The sequence below is a fragment of the Chanodichthys erythropterus genome, chromosome 13, assembly GCF_024489055.1.
Source record: "Chanodichthys erythropterus isolate Z2021 chromosome 13, ASM2448905v1, whole genome shotgun sequence".
NCBI lineage: Eukaryota > Metazoa > Chordata > Actinopteri > Cypriniformes > Xenocyprididae > Chanodichthys > Chanodichthys erythropterus.
This window is the reverse complement of record NC_090233.1, coordinates 1870824-1884275: the sequence shown is the minus strand read 5'-3', so window position 1 is coordinate 1884275 and position 13452 is coordinate 1870824. Positions and strand designations below refer to the sequence as shown.

Sequence of the window (13452 nt, the reverse complement as noted above, 5' to 3'; positions counted from 1 at the left end):
TAGAATTCCCACATTTGCCCCCTCTAGTCTGGATGGAGCCTTCTCTATATGGAGTGAGAGGGGTGTCCAATGTATCGGTGATTTATACATGGGAGGCGTCTTTGCTTCATTCACGCAACTACAGAGGAAGTATGAACTGGGGAAAAATAACTTCTTTCGTTACCTGCAAGTTAGGGACTACGTTCGGAAATACTTGAGAGAATTTGAGACTGAATCTAAAATAGACGACTGTCTGAAATTGTCTCCCAATGAAAGTAAACTGATATCTTGTGTCTATAACAATCTCTTACTAATAAGGTCCCCGTCAACTGAAAATTATAAAAGGAAGTGGGAAGAGGAATTTGGTGAACCTATTTCAGATGATTTATGGAAAGACAGTCTTGAAAACATACTTAATTGTTCAGATAACGTAAGACATTGTCTTGTCCAATTTAAAATTATACATAGGCTTCATTATTCAAAAGAGAAACTACATAACATATACCCAGAAGTGTCACCCATGTGTGATAAATGCCACTCTTCCATAGCAACACTTCTCCATAGTTTTGCTCTATGCCCCAAGGTTCAATTGTTCTGGATTGATATATGCAACATTATGTCTGAGGTCCGAAGTACTTCAATAGAACCTGAGCCCCTGTTTACTATTCTTGGAATATCGTAGACCTACAAAACACTGAGTGTGGCACAACAGCATTTTCTCTCTTATTGCTTCATAATAGCAAAAAGATTAATCCTCATCTTATGGAAGAGCGCAACTGTACCTACCTCTAAGATGTGGTTAGAGGATTTAACTAGCACACTTCATTTAGAAAGGATAAGATATACGCTGAGAGATAGGCTCAACTTATTCAATAAAACTTTCCATCCCCTCATATCATACCTAAAAACTACAAATCCGGTGCAACAGTCCTCATCCTAATACACAATATATAACAATGTTAATGATTTTAGAGTGAAGGTCTCTACGGGGAAGGGTGGAGATAAATGGGAAGGGGTTAGATGGGTGGATAGGGGGTTGGGATATTGTGGGGGATCGTGGTCAGTCTGGGGGTGTGTTTTTTCTTTGTTTGTGTGTGTTGTTCTTGTCTTGCTTTTAATGTTGTGCCACTTTAAGCTTTGTTACCTTTAAGTTAACCACTTTTTATTATTTATTATTTATTTTTTATTTTTATTCTTTTATTATTATTATTATTATTATTATTATTTTCCTTATGTCTTTTTTTTTAATTATAAAAAAGGGCTTTCAGAATGTACAAGTGAATTGTATGTCAAATTATATGGTTTAATAAAAAGATGTTTGATAACAAATATTATGAGATCTCATAGGTGAGATCTAAACATTATTGGTTCAAACGCACACTGGAGCTTTCATGTTATCTTAACGATATGATCTTATGTAACTTAGGTGCGTTGATATAAATGTCTAAATTTGATCGTTTGAATGACTCAATGACCTGTCGATCTCGTCTAGTCAGGATGAGCAAGTGACAGGTGCTTGGCAAGGTTTGATGGTTCTTCATTTTTATAAGCAAAGTAAATCCAAATTATGTGTCTACTGCTCTCATTATTAATTAGTTTTGGGCGTGTTTATTCAACTGCATTATCCATTTTATTCCTCTATGTTGTCACATTTACCGGTTTCGCGTCAGTTTGGGTAGCATACTGCCATACCTAGCGGTGAACTTTGGAACAGCAGCATAAACCGAAATGAGCAAAATCATAATATTGTACCATTTGAAATAAAATATATACCGGTATTTTTCCAGTACCGGTATGCTGCGCATCCCTAGCAGGGGCTCAAGAGGAAAAAAGGGCACTTCTCATAATTATTTATTTGAAAATAAACCCTTAAATATACAAGACAACTCTGACTTCCTTACCAGCAAAATAATCAGTTCACACAGAGACCATGTTCTTCTTTAGTATTGACTAGGTTTATCACAAGAAAAGGCAACAGCAAAGGAAACTATGCCACAGTGTGCATGTTTATACACTACTATTTTCAAGTAGCTATATATTTAGAATAAATGACTGCACCAAGAAAAGGGACATAGTTTCAGTAATAATTTGTTTATTTTGCACAAATCAAATTGTTTTAATTCTTATGGTGTTACTGGAATACTTCTTTCATGTAGTGGACAATTTTAAGATTTTGGTCCATTTTTGCTGCCATGTCTTTTACTCTAATGGAAAGAAAACTTAACCCTAACCCTACACATTTAGGTGGTGTTTGTTTTAAGTCTACTACCATCTGTATTTTTGCATCTGTAGATTTATTCCAAATTAACCAAAACAAGTAGACTGGGTAAACCCAGCCTGATCTGCCGGCGATTTGATTTCGCCCGGCAACTCAGTCTGGAAACCCGTACATTCATTTCTACTGCTTCTGTTACACTTTTGCGGGAACCAATCTCAGACTGGCTTATTCACCTTATTCACGCTATTGGCGGGTATAACACGATGACGATAGAGAAGCGACGGCAAGCACAACCGTCAAGCCCCGTTCACACCGCCAGCGACAAGCAGCGACAGGATCCCATTCATTTCAATGGAGCGCTGGCGACTTCCGGCGACAAGAGCGACAGTGACCGTTGGCGACGGAATGTAGGCGTGTCAAGCGACGAGAGACAAGCGACAAAAGTTCAGATATTTCAACTTTATGCAAATGAGGAGCGAATTTCGCGAGCGACAGCCAATAGGAATGAAGCTCTCTGGAGCTCACGTCACCGTCTCGAGTGCAGGCAAGACAGACAGGAATAGTTCCGGAGAGATTTCACTGTTTTATATGATTTAACTGTACATACATGGATATAATTAAATGATGCATGGAAAAGAAACGGTCGGCAGTCTTGTGAGTTTGATTCATACATTTTGTGTTGTTATTATATGATGCTGTGAGCAATTTAGCACTGCTGCAGTTCATATTACAGTTTCCCCTGCATTGTGTTTATTATTAGGGACAAGAAAAATTGATTATTTGTCAAATTCGAATGACATTAGTATTTTTGACAGTATGAGTGAGTTTAATTTGCTGATAGACCGATCGTTAATCTAGTTAATTATTTAATGCACCGAGCTCTGCAGTCACAACACTCTACAACAGCAGAATATTACTTTTAATTATTTTAAACCTAATTCCTTGTCAAATTAGAATGATTTCTTAGTTTTATATATCATTTGTGATTGCATTTTCTATAGATATGATCAGATGTGCAGTCTACCAATGATATTAGAGCGACAGCACTAGGAACGCCCACAAGCGACTTCACAGTAGGAGACTAGCGACATGCAGCGAAAAAGTTGCTGGCGGTGTGAACGGGGCTTCAGTTCAATTCCTTTTAACCTCTTGACGATGCTGAATGACTTCTTTAGTTTAGCAAACAAATCGCTCGAGTGGGTGTAAATACCACTCACTTTCATGTTTTTTTTTTGTTGTTTTTTTTCACAACCTGCAAAAATCGCTCGATGACATTGCTGCTTCTGAGCTGTCGGGAGTTTTCACATCGTTCTGCAAAGTAAGTCATCCAGATCGTTGATCTGATTGGTTGAAGGTAGTGGTTCAACAGATCACAAAACTCACGGTTCGGATCACATCACTGTTATGAAGTCACGGATCGGATCATTTTTCGGATCAGCACAAAAAAATAATAATTAGGGGTTGGGGGGTTACTTAACTTTGCATTTATTACTTAGCCCACTTTAACTACTCTGATACCACAGCAGAAACTACAAGCCTAATGCATTAAAGGCAATTGAACAGACTGTAAAAAGAACAAATACTGTACACCGATTACAAGCATAGATAAATACAACATAAAGTTACAAATAAAGTATAAGGTCTGTAGTATTAATTTTCGTGTACAGAAATGTAATAATTAAATATAAAATGAAACTGTTCACTGTGTAAATGTAATATAGATTAATCTTTGTTAAAGCTGTGTTTTGTTGTTTGATTTACATGACAGACAACAGCAGGTATTTATAGGTTTCTGTTACTTTAAGAGTAAGACCCCATGCACGCGCAAATCTGATAGATTAGATACACATCCGAATTCTCACCTCGTTCACTTAAGACATAACCGAAATGTGTTTTATACTTGCCGAGAGGGGTATTTTGACTGACATAAATGTGACCATCCAAGTGCATTGAGGACGCGAAAGAGAAATACATTTTTGGAGTTTGCGAGCTATCTCTGTGCGCGCGAGCCTTGTATGCACGTCTGTGCACAGCGCCGCGTACGATACCGAATTAAATCCTCTTCTAGCGCTGGAATGGTTTTATATCTATTTAATGTGTAAACTAGGAAGACAAAACACGTTCAAATGATAACCTGTTTACTCTATTGCGGTGAAACCAAGCGGCAACGTCCCCAAGTTTCTCGTGAAGCCAATACAGTACTTAAACTGCGATTCATCGACTGGCTGCTAGGGACAGGCTGCAAAAGGGAGCAGAATCTCATTGACCATCATGTTAAAACAGCCAAGTTTACAGCAGAAAAAAAAACATGTCACCAGCTGTCATACAGTAAAGGCTACACAGCTACTCATTCAGCAATTTCCCCGATCGTATCACGTACGACGAACATTATTTATATAATTAATTGATTAAAAACATATTGTCGTTTAATATGTTTTAAAAATATATAGCATGTTATCTCATATGGCATCACATCCCACATTCAAGCCTATGTTATAATTAATAATTTTAATCGATCAGGATTAAAGACATAATTAATTTCCAACACCACACTGTACAACTATCAGTATTTGCATTAATGTTGCAACAGCACAATACTGTGCATAATACACACTTTATGATGATGACGACAGGAAAATACGAGTGAGAGACTGAAGTGTTTATATCCAGAAATATCAGGGTGCGAGCGGTCCTGTTTCATGAATCAGAGGATCAGGCTTGTGTGATAAGGGAGCTGCCAGCTGATCATTTCCCCAGCACGTCGCTAAAAACAATCTATATAGTGCATAGAATGTGCATATCCAACCTAAACAGTACTGAATATTACTAATGTCACATAGACTACTATTTAGGATAGATAGTATGCACGTTGAGAAGCAGGCACTGTCTTTACAGCACATGGAGCGCGATAATGCACAGCCACGCCAAACAGGCACGAATAATTTAACCAGTTTATATAACCGCCATCACTTTGAATTATTTATTAAATGTAGCTCTTAATGAGAGCTCTGTAGTCTCACCAATAATTCACCAAGAACGTTCAAACATTTTCATGGCATTTAATTCGTAAAACGACTTTGATTCCCGAGCTGGTTCTGAACAAGGCTATCTATCACTGCAACCGGAAAAACTTTTACACGGCGAGGGCCATTCCGGAAGCCAAAAACCCGGAAGTGTGAAAAAGGTCTATTACAGCTTGTAAGCTGGGAGTTTTCTGAAAGCTCCCAGATGTACCACGTGGCCGCGCTGTACCACCTGACCGCTGTAGATTCATTTAGGCGTCGATAGTGCTGCCATGAAAACGCATAATTAATTTCAAGATTCCGGTAAATACGAGATGACGTGAACGCAGCATAATGCTCGTTTGTGCAGTAGAAAATACATACAGACTCCCCAGAGACCAATGTTCAATTTTAAATTGAGCTTGGTCTGGTGATAGCCAGACAACATACATAGGCTACCTGAAAGAAATGCACGGGACTTCTTTCTTTTTCGTTTCTCATCGCCGAACAGCAGTTGTATTTTCTACGGAATAGTCACAAGTTTTCAGCCAGCAGCAAAGATGAGAGGGGGCGGGGCGCGCGCGCATTCGTGAATGAATGGCGTGTCTCGGAGGGAGGGCTGCTGAACTCGACAAAGCCGACCTGATATATAGTATTTATTTATTTTATTCAGTAAATACAGGTGCTGGTCATATAATTAGAATATCATGAAAAAGTTCTCTTTTATTGTAAATTATTTTTAAAAATGAAACTTTCATATATTCTAGATTCCCTACATTGAAAGTAAAACATTTCAAATGTTTTTTTTATTTTTTTTTATTTTGATGATTAGAGCGTACAGCTCATAAGAGTCCAAAATCTAGCATCTCAAAATATTAGAATATTTCCTAAGATCAATCAAAAAAATGGATTTTCAAAACAGAAAAGTTCAAGTTCTTTAAAGTATGTTCATTTGTACGCTCAATACTTGGTCGGCAGCACATATTACAGCAAATGACTTGCTCCTAGCACAAATTACAGCATCAGTGAATGGTGGCATGGAAGTGATCAGCTGGATCGACTGTTTCTCATCTTTCTCTTGAAAATATCCCATAGATTCAGGGGTCAGGCATGTTGGCTGACCAATAAAACACAGTAATATCATGGTCAGCAAACCACTTGGAAGTGGTTTTTGCACTGTGGGTAGGTGCTGAAGTCCTGCTGGAAAAGGAAATCAGCATCTCCATAAAGCTTGTCAGCAGATAGAAGCATAGAGTGCTCCAAAATCTCCTGGAAGATGGCTGCATTGACTTTGCACTTGATAAAACACAATGGACCAACACCAGCAGATGTCACAGCCCCCCAAATCATTACTAACTTCAGAAACTTCCCACTAGACTTCAAGCAGCTTGAATTCTGTGCCTCTCCAGTCTTCCTTCAGACTCTGGGACCATGATTTCAACATGAAATGCAAAATTTACTTTTATCTGAAAAGAGGACTTTTGACCACTGTTCACTGTCCAGGTCTTTATCTCCTTAGCCCAGGTAAGATGCTTCTGACACTGTTTCTGTTTCAGAAGTGGCTTGGTAGTCCTTTTCCTGAAGATGTCCGAGTGTGGTGACTCTTGATGCGCTGACTCCGGCTTCATTTGACTCATTGTGAGGCTCTCCCAAGTGTTTGAATCAGCTTTACTTGAGAGTATTCTCAAGCTTGTGTTCATCCCTATTGCTTGTGCACCATTGCCTACCCAATTTCTTCCTTCTAGTCAACTTTGCATTTAATATGCTTTGATACATCACTCTGTAAACAGCCACCACATTCAGTAATGACCATCTGTAACTTACTCTCTTTGTGGAGGGTGTCAATGATTGTCTCCTGGACCATTGCCATGTCAGCAGTCTTCCCCATTAGTGTGGTTTCAAACAACAAGAGAATTTATACTGTAGGGATGGTCATTTAACGAAACTCAAATGTAAATATTCTAATATTTTGAGATACTGGATTTTGGACTTTCATTAGCTGTACACTCTAATCAAAAAAATTAAAAAATAAAACATTTGAAATGTTTTACTTTACATGTAGGGAATCTAGTATAAATGAAAGTTTAATTTTTTAAAATAATTTACAATAAAAAAAAAAATTAACTTTTTCATGATATTCTAATTATATGACCAGCACCTGTATATTTTTGACAGGGAAGCTGTGCGCAAACAGGAATATTTATTCATTTATTAAAAAAAAAAAAAGCACCTCAGAAAAAAGGGCACTTTCTCTTGAGAAAGATAAAGGGCAGGGACTCAAGCCCCCTTTTATGTCTATGTGTGCACTTGCCTGACTGTACTCATCCATATTTTTGTGTGAATTTTATATGTTTATTTTGTCATTAAACATGGGAGTCGGATTCCCCCTCTGCAACATAATTAAAACTGCGACAGAGTAAAGCAGAAGCATGAGTAAAGCAGAAGTAAAAAGGGTTAATTGTAAATAAAACAAGAAAGAAATGGCATAAGGAGTGGGATAGTGGAGCAAAAGGTAGACACTTTCATCATATTCAAGAGAAAGTAGGTCTAGAAAGAAGAAAGTTTGGCAACAGGAAAGATGTTTTAAATGTCAAGAATGCATCTTGGACATTGTTCATTAAATCAGTGTCTGCACAGAATGGGGAAGCATGAAAATGGAAAGTGTGATAAATGTGGTCAAGCAGAATCAGTAGAACACATACTCATAGAGCTTTAAGATCTTTTGGAATAATTTTTCTCTTCAGTTTCTGTTAGGAAAACAATCAAGGATATTTAATGAATTAATTATTTTCTTAAAACAAACAAGACTGATCAATAGAGAGGACTTCCGGGATGACGAGGAAGCGAGCAAAAGTGTAATATCTTAACTCCCTGACGGTCTTATGCTCCCTGACGGAAAAATACATAAAAACCTGAAAATTATAGTATAATATAGTATGTCAGGGAGTAAACAAAGAAGAACAAGGGCGAATCAGCAAACAACCACTCAACCGACAGATCTTTTATCCTCAGAAACCAACGCAGCTAACGAGCAAGCTAAAGATAACAAAAGCATGGAAGCTATTCAAGCTACTATCATTGCAGAGCTAAAAAAAGTTCAAGATGATGCTAAAAACGAGCTGATCGACAAGATTGGGGCATTAAATACCGAAGTGAGTGGTTTCCGAGAAGAAATGGGGAAACGTATGGACGACACTGCTAAAGAATTAAAAGAAGTGACTCAAAGAGTGGAGGAGACAGAGCAGAGAGTGACCGACATTGAGGAGATCAATGCCGATGTTAACGATGCCCTGGAACACGCTCTATACATGCAAAAGGAGCTCCAAACACGAGTAACAGAGCTGGAAGCACGTTCACGCAGGAACAATATTCGCATACATGGTATAACCGAAGAATCCGAAGGCACCAATATTCAACTTTTCATGGAGAACTTTTTAAAATCAGAACTTTCTCTCGCTAATACGACACTTAACATACAGCGCTGCCACCGCTCGCTAAGCTCCAAACCACCACCGAGTGCTAATCCCAGATCCATTGTCATGTGCTTTCTGGAGCACACAACGAAGGAGAAAGTGTTGCGCGTGGCATGGGAGAAAAAGACTATTCAATTCCTTGGAAAACATGTGTACTTTGACCACGACTACCCCAGTGACATTCTCTCCAAGCGCAAATCTTACAACCCAATCAGAAAAATGCTGAAAGAGAAAGGCTGTCGTTTCCAAACTATATACCCGGCCAGACTTCGCGTGTTCTTTGATGAAGGCCCAATCATTTACAAAAGTCTAGAGGAAGCTACGGACGACTTGAAGAAGAGAGGGCTAATACAAGATGATGTGGTGGAGGACACCGCACCCGCCGCACCCACTCACAGGACGAGGAAAACCCCTTGGGAATCAGTGCGTAGAACCGGTCGGAACAGAGAGGAGCGCACAAAACATATTCAGGAAAAGCTGAAAAGATTCAAGCGCCCCGATAATAAGGACTAACTAAAACGTCCCAGCTAGTCATCTCTATGTGCTGGAATAGAAAAGTAAACAGAGGATTATGACTCCGCCCTTAAAAAAAAAAAGTGACATTGTTATTGACCGTCACATGAGGAACGCTTTCTCTTTGCGCTGCTACGATAGAGGAGAGGAAGAGTGGCAGCACTGAGAGGGATGCCCTGGTTCTCCAGGCCCCTCAAACATGAAGGTGGACTTACACTTCACTTTTGGAAGTCACCCCTTTTTTTTTTTTTTCTTTTTTGTTCAGGAGTGTTTTACGTTCTTCCTTGCAGACCTTCGTTTGTTCAACAGAGCATCTAGAGTTATATATGTACATTATTCTATACCCCCATAAAGATGACGGTCAAACAGCATTATAAGGTAATTACCCTTAATGTAAATGGTTTACATAACCCAATTAAAAGAAGCAAGGCTATTGCTAAAATGAAACGTGGGAAATATGACATAATATTCTGGCAAGAAACGCATTGTTCAGATGCAGAGCACGAAAAGATACGCAAAATGGGATATAAAAACTTGTATTACTCTTCATACTCAAAAGGTAATTCTAGAAGAGTTGCTATTCTTCTACCAAGCAGGCTAAATTTCCAATTTTCATCTCAGGTTAGCGACAAGGAGGGACGTTATATATTGGTTAAAGGATATATAGATCATAAAGAAGTGACTCTCTTAAACGTTTATAGACCACCAGGTAAAGACAATAGTCTAATTAAGATAATTTTTGACCTTATTGTAACAGAAGTATCGGGAGTGTTTGTGGAGGTGACTGGAATATTTGTCTTAACACCTCCATTGATTCTTCGAGCAAAATTAAAAAACCTCAAGCAGAAGCAATCCTTGTTAAGAAAATGCTTAAGGAAGTTGGGATGATGGATGTATGGAGAAGTCTGTATCCAACAAACAGGAGTTATACTTTTTTTTCTCATTCTCACCGTGTGCATTCACGCTTAGATTATTTTTTTATGCTAAACGCTGACAGACAGAATTGTAGAATGTGAAATAGGAGTGAAGGACGTATCCGATCATGCAGATGTATGTTTAAAATTACATTTAGATAATGACCGTAAAGAAAAATTATGGAGACTGAACACCAGTTTTTTAAAAGATAGTGAATTTCATAATTTTGTTGAAAAAGAAATTAGAGACTATACAGACTATAACAATGACACCTGCACTTCTCCAAGTATATTTTGGGACGCCTTAAAGGCCGTTCTTAGGGGAAAATTGATTATGTGGTCTTCTATGAAAAAAAAAGAAAGAGAAAGGCGTATCAATGATTTGACCACAGAACTAAGTCCCTTGAACAAAAACATATGCAAAATAATAATAATGACCTATTAGAAAATATAACAGAAATAAAGCAAACTTTAAACAAGGCCTATGAGGATCAAATAGAAAAGAAAACCAAATTTATGAAGCAAAATTACTATGAAAATGGTCCCAAAGCTAAGAAACTTCTTGCTTGGAGATTACGTAAACAGCAGGCTGATAGATTTATACACAAGGTGAAAAACCCTCAGGATGACAAGATACACTATAATTTGAAAGAAATACAGAATTCTTTTGCCGCTTTCTATACGCAACTATATACCCAACCAAACCCATTGGATCAAGAAGCTACAAACAGTTTTCTGTCCTCGCTTGACCTACCATCAATAGGAGGGTCAATGACGTGACGCCCCCTTTTTCTGTCCGGGTTAATTTTATTTTGCAGAAAAAAAATAAAAAATACATAAAAATTTCTCATCTACTTGTTATACCTTCTTCACCTACTAAACCACTCTAACTTCTCCAAATTTTTACGTTTTTCATCATTTTTCTGCTATCCGAAGTGCCAAAACATCATATGGGGCGACCGTCCAGCCTTGACTTTTGTTAGGACAACTGGTTTAAAAACAGTTTAAATCAACTTAAATATATCCCTTTCCCTAGTTGGCATAATTTCAAACATGTTTTACATCCATTGACAAAACTATAAATCATTTGCACATATATTTCTATCATGATATACAAACGAATGTTGTCCAAATTAAGTTGATTCTATCCATATCATCCGGGGCGACCATCAACAAACCACAATTTTGGGACCTTTATTTTGAAAAACATCTCAAGGATGGGGTATTGCATCAGCCAGACACAAGTGAAGACCCCCTGGAAACAACTGTAAGGTAAATCAGTCTCTCTCATATAGTAAGAAAAAGCTGTTTTTTAACTGCTGTAATGTCGTAGTCACTTTTGGTCATCATGTGGGGCGACCACCCCAAAACTGTGAATTATAATTTTTTTCCCACAAATCTATATTTTGATGATAAATTTGATAGTGCTTTGTCACTAGAAGAAGCTAGTTTGGTTTATGAGGCTAACTGTTAGCCTGTTATACTTGAGTGAACTTGAAAACATCACATGGGGCGACCGAGTATCATGTGGGGCGACCACTGCTGAGTGTTTTAAATGATAGATATATGTCCTATATTTGTAGTTTTCATATTCTATACATCAATTATATACATAGAGTTAATTGTTTAAGCATAATTATTTGTATATTTTATCTTTTTTTTTTTTTAAATTCAGCCATTTTCCATTCCTTTTATAGGGATAAACATTTTTTATTTTTTTTTTGTAGTACAATCCTACAGGAAAAATGTAAAAAAATAAATGAATAAATAAATAAAAAACTACACAATGACATTCTATTTATGTAAACAAGTTTTAACCTATTTTACCTATTTCCTAGATGGCACGATTAACAAGCAAAGAGAAGACTGCTCGTTATAGACAGAAAGTCAACTCCGACCCTGCAGCAAGAGCAGAGTATCTTGCAAGGAAAAGAGAGAGGTAAAGAAAAAAGAGCTTCTGTAGCAGTGAGCTAGAGTCACTAGAGCTACAGAAAGTAGGAGACCAGGGTAGATCAAATAAACAGTTTAGACTGTATGCTACAATGAGCTATTAAACAGCTGTTGTCTAAAGAGAGTAGGTTCAGGATAAGGAGGAAAGAGCACAGGTGTAGAATGTTTATCTTGTTGTTGATGAACAACTCTGTACACTATTGTTTCAGCTACCAAAAAAGAAAGCATGAGGGGAAGATTCCATATGTGAAGTCAGATGAGTTATCAGAGAGGGAGAGGAATAATCTGAGAAACAAGTGGAAGGCTGCATCTAGAGGATACAGGGAGAGAAGAAAGATGGAGAAGGCAATGTTGGACCTGACACCTCAATCCATAGAGAACACTTTGCCAGATCCAGCAGGTGTAGAAGGAGTGGAGGGGCAGCAAGAGAGCCCAGGGGGGTGTGTGGTGGTGGATGCTCCACCTCAAAATGAGGATTTCCATCCACAGATGTCCTCCACACCAGAGAGAAAAGATAGAGGAAAGAAAGCTGAGAAACGTTGTAAACGACTGCAGGCTGAGAAGCATGAATTAAGAAAGCTAAACATAAATCTGAGGAAACAACTTGCAAAGATGAGAAAAGAAAAGGAAAGGGCCAGAAAAGGTGAGGCGAGGGCAAAAGAACGGTTAAGCCACAGTGAGAGGCTCAAGCCAAAAGGGGGGAAGAAACTGGCAAAAGAGAGAAAGCTGGCTGTTGTTAGTTTTCTGACTAGAAATGAGAATAGTCGACTTTTACCAGGGAAAAAATATACCATCACAAAAAACAAAATAAAAGAACAGCGAAGAATTCTCACAAAGCCACTCACAGAGCTCCATGGGCTGTACAATAGTGAAATGAAGAAGAGCCTCCACCTATCTTACATGCAGTTTGCTAGAAGACGCCCCTTCTATGTCACTGAGGCAAAAGCCAAGGATCGGGACACATGTGCATGCATGGACCACGAAAATGTCCACCTGCTGGCCAACAAGCTCTACAGCAGAGGGCTGTTGAAAACAAAAAGCATTTCTGAGCTGCTGGTTATGATAGTGTGTGATCCAAAAAATAAGGACTGTATGGACCGTGTTTGTGCCAAGTGCTGCTTTGAGGAGGTAGAATTCCCTGAGACAGAGAGCAGCTCAGAAGTCACCTGGGAGCAGTGGAAGAGGGTAACTTCCACAAATGGAGAGAGAATGTTTGGCAACATGGTGAAACAGATCTATAGTGGAACCATCAAGGACTTGATGAAGCTTTTCTCTCAGAAGTTAGAGTCCTTGGCGATACATCAGTTTAACTGGCTGCACCAGGCAGAGCAGTTCCGCTACCTTAAACAAAACATCACAGGGTGTGAAGCTGTTCTGCATGTTGACTTCTCAGAGAATTATGC

General features: G+C 38.4%; 1 protein-coding gene across 7 annotated transcripts in view; it reads right to left on the bottom strand.

Annotated features, from left to right (window-relative positions):
* Positions 1-13452, bottom strand: part of LOC137033815 (transmembrane protein 272-like) — a 77798-nt gene that overhangs the window by 44850 nt on the left and 19496 nt on the right. The gene's annotated exons all lie outside the window — the stretch shown is intronic.